Here is an 8510-nt window from a genome sequence, read left to right as displayed (position 1 = left end):
CTCCAGAAAGCAGGAATAGAAGAAACATACGTCAACATAATAAAAGCTATAAATGACAAACCCACAGCAAACATTATCCTCAATGGTGAAAAATTGAAAGCATTTCCCCTAAAGTCAGGAACAAGACAAGGGTGCCCATTTTCACCGCTACTATTCAACATAGTTCTGGAAGTTTTGGCCACAGCAATCAGAGCAGAAAAAGAAATAAAAGGAATCCAAATTGGAAAAGAAGAAGTAAAACTCTCACTGTTTGCAGATGACATAAATCTTTGATAAAGTTGTAATGTGCATGACTATAAAGTAGAAGTGCATTCGGAAATGATGGTGAAAATGCTATGGTCATATTTGCTATGGTCACATTTGGAACAAGGGACAAAGAGGGAAGCTAGGGGTGATAAAATAACTGAGGGCATTTGAAACTCAAGTTAGGAAGAAGAAATTTAGAGAATAAATTGATAGATAATGAAAGATCCTACCTATGACATCACTCTCCTTTTTATAGGACCCTAGGAATATTATGGTGCTAATGGTGTTTCATTGGATAGGACACAAATTTAAGTTATTTGATTTTTGTTAGTTAAACCAACAGAGCTGGAGAACTGGGGAACAAGTAAATCATTTTTGCTCTTGTGGACCTTCATATCTATTAATATTTCCTTGTGTGTGCTTAGTTGCTCAGTCATGTCTGACTTTTTGCAACTTCAAGCCCACCAGACTCCTCTCTCCATGGGATTCTCCAGGCAAGAATACTGGAGTGGGTTGTGATTCCCTTCTCCAGAGGATCTTCCTGACCCAGGGATTAAACTTGCATTGGTGGTGGATTCTTTACTGTCTCAGCCAGCAGGGAAGCCCCTAGTACTTTCATACAGATTTAAATTACTAAACCTCAAAGTGCAACTGATAGTATAATGACATCTTGAAGGAAATATTTTGTGAATACACAAATTTTTGCACTGTCTTTACTGGAAAAGACGTTGCTTTTTAATTTTTTTTAAAGGCAAAAATGGGACCGTGAAAATCCTCAGTGTGATGTGTCAAGGGATAATTTAAATATTTTCTCCATGGATGTCAGGCATGCAGATGTCCAGAAGAAGCTTCCATAGAGCTTACGGAACCCAAGTTGGGAAAGTAGGACCTTTCCCCTCCCATATTCAGTGTCTGTACTCTGATTACTGATTGTTGCTTCTGACCCAGACGTGCAGACACAGGGGGAGCAGCCGCTGTTGGTGCACCTCTCCACCGTGGCTACAAGCTGCTCCTAATCCAGCTGAAGTGACTTTCAGGGAATTTAAAGGCCAGCACACTTTTCCCTGTCATCATTATTTTCTCTTTTTGGTCTTTCATGAACCAGACAATAAAGATAACTTTTAAAAATCAAGAAGCCCATATAGAGATAATGAGAAAGTCCCTGTGCATGTACTTGAAATGATTCATGCTCAAAAAGGCCAGAAAATAATTTAAGTTTTCTCCTGAGCCTGATCCTCTGCATAGAGATTGCCTATAACAATCTAAACTTGGAAAATGAGGAGGGAGTTCTAGATGGTGGGTTGGTAGGGTGCTAAGATTACCCATCGGAGAAGGCAGTGGCACCCCACTCCAGTACTCTTGCCTGGAAAATCCCATGGATGGAGGAGCCTGGTAGGCTGCAGCCCATGGGGTCGCTAGGAGTTGGACACGACTCAGTGACTTCACTTTGACTTTTCACTTTCACGCATTGGAGAAGGAAGTGGCAACCCACTCCAGTGTTCTTGCCTGGAAAATCACATGGACGGAGGAGCCTGGTAGGCTGCCGTTTATGGGGTTGCACAGAGTTGGACACAACTGAAGCAACTTAGCAGCAGCAGCAAGCTCACCCATTACCACTACATATAGAGAAACTTTTGCTGAAATCCACCTGGGCAAGAACTTGTTCTACAACCAAGGTTATAAAGAATAATCCATATGGAGTCTGCAAGAAAGGGAAGAGAAATGATATGGTTGGGACCTATACTTCTCACCTGGGACAGAGAAGAAGGGAATATCACAAGCTGCGAAATACTCCTGGAGGAGCAAGGATTTGGGGCCACAGTTTAGGCACATCTGCCCTAGCATTTAATAACAGGAAATAAGCCCCCTTTATGGCTTGAAAACCAGTGCAGATTTACCTGAGTATTGCAAGTGATTGAGACCCTGCTGTTGAAGAGCATGTGCCAGACCTGCTCACTCCCAATCACAGCAGGGAGGCAGCAGATTGAAAACTGCCTGGGACTCCATCCAGCTGGCAAGGGCCACCCCAGCATCTCCTCTTCCCCAGCCCTAATGAGCTCCTGCCCCAGCCTCTCATGCTCCTGCGGTTGCTGCCCATTAAAGGGGAGGATACCGTTGCTAACAAAAGTGTGCACACTTGGAGGAATGGGAGGTGACTTGGACACTGAGCCTGCAATTGAGCCATTGTCAACTCATATGTTTCTGCAGGCACTCCAGGAGGAGTGAAGTTAGGTCCAGGGAAGAGAACACTATCACCAGAGTGCACATCCTTTTCTATTTTGGGAGAGGGCAGGTTCAGTTCTGTGCTGTGGCCCCAACCCCTCCACCAATGCTGCTGCTGCTGCTGCTAAGTCACTTCAGTTGTGTCCGACTCTGTGCAATCCCATAGACGGCAGCCCACCAGGCTACCCCATCGCTGAGATTCTCTAGGCAAGAATACTGGAGTGGGTTGCCATTTCTTTCTCCAATGCATGAAAGTGAAAAGTCAAAGTGAAGTCACTTAGTCATGTCCGACTATTCGCGACCCCATGGACTGCAGCCTACCAGGCTCCTCTGTCCATGGGATTTTCCAGGCAAGAGTACTGGAGTGGGGTGCCATTGCCTTCTCCACCCTACACCAATACTCAGTCACAAATCAAGGCAAGCAAAAAGGAGAAACAGTGGCGGAAAAAGTGACTAACAAGTCACTACCTAAGGCGAGCACACTGGGGGAAAAGTGGGGGAAAAGTCACTAACGAGTCACTAACCACACTGGGGAAAAAAGTTGCTAACCAAGGTATGCACACTGGGGAAAAACCAGCACAGAAATATAGCCCCAAGCTCTCAGGCCTTGGTCCTGTCCCAAAATACTGCCATCAAATTCAGGAGAAACCCAGTTTCTCAAGGCTCTTGCACCACCTTCTTAGGCTACAGCTCTGGACCTGATAGGGTAGTGACAGCCATTGAGAACTGGAGAAGCCGTTGCTCATCCCGGCTCTGGCTCTTGTCCCACCAACTCCATCCTACATCCCACCAATGGAGTGGCTGACCTCATACTCCAGGAGAAGACACAGTCCATGCTCACTTCAGATCCAGTTCTCCCAGCAAAGCCATTGGACATTCACAGACTGCGTAGGGACATTCCCACATAAGAAACCACCTTCAAGCCAGGGATAGGTAATTGCTTTACCTAATGTCATAGAGACAGAGAAAATTAAGCAAAATGAGATGTTAGAAGAGTTTGTTTCAAACAAAAGAACAACAGCAAAAACCTCAATAAATCTCTAACGGAAAGGAAACGAATAGTTTACCTGACAGAGTTCAAAGCATCATAGTGAGATATCTAACTAAAGTGCAGAAAGGAATAGATGAATACCATGGAAATTTTAATAAGGAACTATAAATAATAACTGAAATGAAAAATACACTGGAGGAAAATTATCAGCAGATTAGTGATAAAGGATAATGCCTAAGTGGATAGGAAAAAGAGAATAATGGAAATAGCCCAGTTAAAACAACAACAAAAAAAATGCAAATAAAATTCAAAAATATGAGTAGTTTAAGGGAGCTCTGTGACAACATCAAGTTGACTAACATTTGTATTCTAGTGGACCCAGCAGCAGAAGAGAGCAAGAAAGTGGTAAAAAAACCAAAAAGGTATTTTATGAAATTATGGCTAAACACTTGCTGAACCTGAAGAAGGAAACAGATATCTAGATTTGGGAAGTACAGAGAGTCTCAAATAAGATGAACCCAAAGAGAGCCAAACCAATATATATCATATTTAAAATGGCAAAATTTAATATCACAGTAGAATATTAAAGGTAGCAATAGAAAAATAAGGAATTTCTTATGAGGGAATCCACATAAATCTATTATAAGCTGATTATTCTGAAGAAACTTTGCAGGCCAGAGGAAGTAGCATAATATATTTAAAGTGCTGAAAGTAAAAAGCTATAGCCTAAGATACTCTTCCAAGCCAAGCTATCATTCAGCATTGAAGAAGAAATAAAAAAGCATCTCCAACAAGCAAAACCTAGGAGCGTTTTGTACTAAACCAACCATATAAGAAATGTTAAGATGTCTTCTTTACTGAAAAAGAAAGACTTTATTGAAAAAGAAAAGACTAAAAGAATATTAGGAAATATAGGAAGAGAAAATTCCGCTGGTTAAGGCAAATATATGGTAAATGCTGTTGATAAACCATTTAAATAAGCTAGTAAAGTGAAGTTGCTCAGTTGTGTCCGACTCTCTGTGACCCCATGGACTGTAGCCTACTAGGCTCCTCTGTCCATGGGATTTTCCAGGCAATAGTACTGGAGTGGATTGCCATTTCCTGCCCCAATGTCTCCCACATTGTAGACAGACGCTTTACCGTCTGAGCCTCCAGGGTGAAAAATGTGAGATTATGCCAAGAAATCAAAGCAACCAAAGTGGCCAGCAAGAACTGAGTTTATAAAAAAGATGTGGTATATGTGCACAATGGAATGCTGTGCTGTGCTTATTTGCTCAGTCATGTTTGACTCTTTGAGACCCATGGACTATAGCCCACCAGGCTTCTCTGTCCATGGGGATTCTCCTGGCAAGAATACTAGAGAGGGTTGCCATGACCTTCTCCAGGGGATCTTCCTAACCCAGGGATCAAACCCAGGTCTCCCACACTGCAGGTGGATTCTTTAACATCTAAGCCACCAGAGAAGCCCAAGAATACTGGAATGGGTTGACTATCCCTTCTCCAGGGAATCTTCTTAACCAGAAATTGAACTGGGGTCTCCTGCATTACAGGCAGATTCTTTACCACTTGAGCTACAGAGAAATGTAAGTCAAAATAATAATGAGATTATCACCTCACACTTGTTAAAATGGCTATCATGAATAATAACACAAATAACAAAAATTGGCAAGCATGTGGAGAAAAGAAAACCTTAATACAATTCTGGGAATGCAAACGGATGCAACCACTATGGAAAAAATTATAGAGGTTCTTCAAAAAACTAAATAAAAACTTCTATATGATCCAACAATTGGTATATATCTGAAGAAAATGAAAACAATAATATGAAAAAATACATGAAACCAGTGTTCATAGCAGCATTATTTTTAATAGTATAGATGTGGCAGTCATCTAAGTGTCCATCAACAGATGAATTATACATACATACACGTATACACTTAATGGCTGAGTTTTATATATATCATGAAAAAGAATGTAATTCTTCTGTTTGCAATTATGTAGTTGACCATACAGAATAGTATGTTCAGTGAAATAATGCAAAGATTAATGCTATATGTTATCAGTTATATGTGAAATATGAAAAGAAAAAAATATATATATTACAGAATAGAAACATTTTCACAGATACAGAGTCTAAATTAGTGGTTACCAGTGAGGAAAGGGAAGGGAAATATAGGAGTAGGGGATTGAAAGATACAGAACAGTATGTATAAAATAAATAAACAACAAAGGTGTATTATATAGATGGATAATATAGTCAATATTTTAATAAATATTTAAATGAAGTTTAATGTATAAAAATATTGAATCTCTATATTGTACACCTGAAACTAACATGAGATTGTAAATCAACTATACTTGAAGAAAAGCTCTTTCTTTGACTTCTGTTAACTTGATTGTAATGTGCCTTGTGGTGGATTTCTTTGGGATCATCTTATTTTGGGTGTTTTTGTTTCCTAGTTCTGAATGTCCTGTTGCTTGCACAGCCTTGAGGATTTTTTCAGCCAGTTTTTCTTTGAGAAATCTTTTAGATCATCACTTGTGTTTTCTCCTTTGGTGATCCATGGATTGCCTATGTGGCTGTGAAAGTGCTGCACTCAATATGCCAGAAAATTTGGAAAACTCAGCAGTGGCCACAGGACTGGAAAAGGTCAGTTTTCATTCCACTTCCAAAGAAAGGCAATGCCAAAGAATGCTCAAACTACCACACAATTGCACTCATCTCACATGCTAGTAAAGTAATGCTCAAAATTCTTCAAGCCAAGCTTCAGCAATATGTGAACCGTGAACTTCCAGCTGGTTTTAGAAAACGCAGAGGAACTAGAGATCAAATTGCCAACATCCGCTAGATCATTGAAAAAGCAAGAGATTTCCAGAAACACATCTATTTCTGCTTTATTGACTATGCCAAAGCCTTTGACTGTATGGATCACAATAAACTATAGGAAATTCTTAAAGAGATGGGAATACCAGACCACCTGACCTGCCTCTTGAGAAACCTATATGCAGGTCAGGACGCAACAGTTAGAACTGGACATGGAACAACAGACTGGTTCCAAATTGGAATCGGAGTACATCAAGGCTGTATACTGTCGCCCTGCTTATTTAACTACTATGCAGAGTACATCATGAGAAACGCTGGGCTGGAAGAAACACAAGCTGGAATCAAGATTGCTGGGAGAAATATCAATAACCTCAGATATGCAGATGACATTACCCTTATGGCAGAAATTGAAGAACTAAAGAACCCCTTGATGAAAGTGAAAGAGGAGAGTGAAAAAGTTGGCTTAAAGCTCAACATTCAGAAAACGAAGATCATGGCATCTGGTCCCATCACTTCACAGCAAATGTATGGAGAAACAGTGGAAACAGTGGCTGACTTTATATTTTTGGGCTCCAAAATCACAGCAGAATGTGATTGCAGCCATGAAATTAAAAGACGCTTCCTTCTTGGTAGAAAAGTTATGACCAACCTAGATAGCACATTCAAAAGAGGAGACGTTACTTTGCTGACTAAGGTCCGTCTAGTCAAGGCTATGTTTTTTCCAGTGGTCATGTAGGTATGTGAGAGTTGGACTGTGAAGAAAGCTGAGAGCTGGAGAATTGATACTTTTGAACTGTGGTGTTGGAGAAGACTCTTGAGAGTCCCTTGGACTGCAAGGAAATCCAACCAGTCCATCCTAAAGGAGATCAGTCCTGGGTGTTCATCTGAAGGACTGATGATGAAGGTGAAACTGCAATACTTTGGCCACCTGATGCGAAGAGCAGACTCATTTGAAAAGACCCTGATGCTGGGAAATATTGAGGGGAGGAGGACAGCGGACGTCAGAGGATGAGATGGTTGGATGGCATCACCGACTCAATGGACATGAGTTTGGGTAAACTCTGGGAGTTGGTGATGGACAGGGAGGCCTGGCATGTTATGGTTCATGGAGTCACGAGGAGTCATACATGACTGAGTGAGTGAACTGAACTGAAGTGAGCCTTGTAAAGGATCTGACCCTCTCAATAGACTTGGCTAGAGAAAGCAGACCTCTCAATCTTGTGATAGTATAACCTGCTTCTTTGTTTTTAGTAGCTCCAGGCCTCTGGAGAATGTCAGGATCCCATTGATCCTTAACACAGGAGATTAGTCATTTCCTCTGGCAGCTCTCAGATCAGCTGGGTCATCGGTTGAACAGTGTACCTTTTCCTTTATCAAAGAGAAGCTATAAGAAAACTATTTTCTATACTAGCTATATTAAGCCAATGTGGCTATAGTGAATTTTAGCTCAAACTGGAGAAGGCAATGGTAACCCAGTCCAGTACTCTTGCCTGGAGAATCCCATGGGCTGACGAGCTTGGTAGGCTGCAGTCCATGGGGTTGTGAAGAGTTGGACAGGACTGAGTGACTTCACTTTCACTTTTCACTTTCATGCATTGGAGAAGGAAATGACAACCCACTCCAGTGTTCTTGCCTGGAGAATCCCAGGGACAGGGGAGCCTGATGGGCTGCTGTCTCTGGGATTGCAGAGTCAGACATGACAGAAGTGACTTAGCAGCAGCAACAGCAACAGCAGCAGCAGCAGCAGCAACTCAAACTGCTGTCTCTCTTCTTTCTCACCTCAGGCACATAAATTATTCCATATCCCATATCCCTTCAGCTTTCTCACACAGACTGTACAGAGGCCAGTGTTTTGGATGGCCCCTAGAAAAGTTGGAGCTTTGGATATATTGTGCATCTCTTTCTCTCCCCAGGGAGAATCTAGGAACTGGGGAATTTTGTCTCAATCACATGGTTTTGGATCACCATAGGTACATGGCAAGACGTACCTTGAAATTTCTTAACAGCTTCAACATGACTTGTGTCATGCTTGAAGTGTGTGCAGGATCCTTTTAACTAAGTTTTGGATTTTTTACAGAGTGAATCTGTACATAAATTGTTTGAATCAGTGTGTCCATGCAGGGAAGGAGATTGTAGGGCTTGCTCTTCTGCCATCTTGCTGATGGGAAATGGTCATTAATTTTGGCTGTTCCTTGGAGGATGAACAATCCCTACAGCAAAGGGAAA

This window comes from Ovis canadensis, chromosome 21 (assembly GCF_042477335.2).
Source record: "Ovis canadensis isolate MfBH-ARS-UI-01 breed Bighorn chromosome 21, ARS-UI_OviCan_v2, whole genome shotgun sequence".
NCBI lineage: Eukaryota > Metazoa > Chordata > Mammalia > Artiodactyla > Bovidae > Ovis > Ovis canadensis.
The sequence above is the reverse complement of the archived record's forward strand: the minus strand, read 5'-3'. Positions refer to the sequence as shown.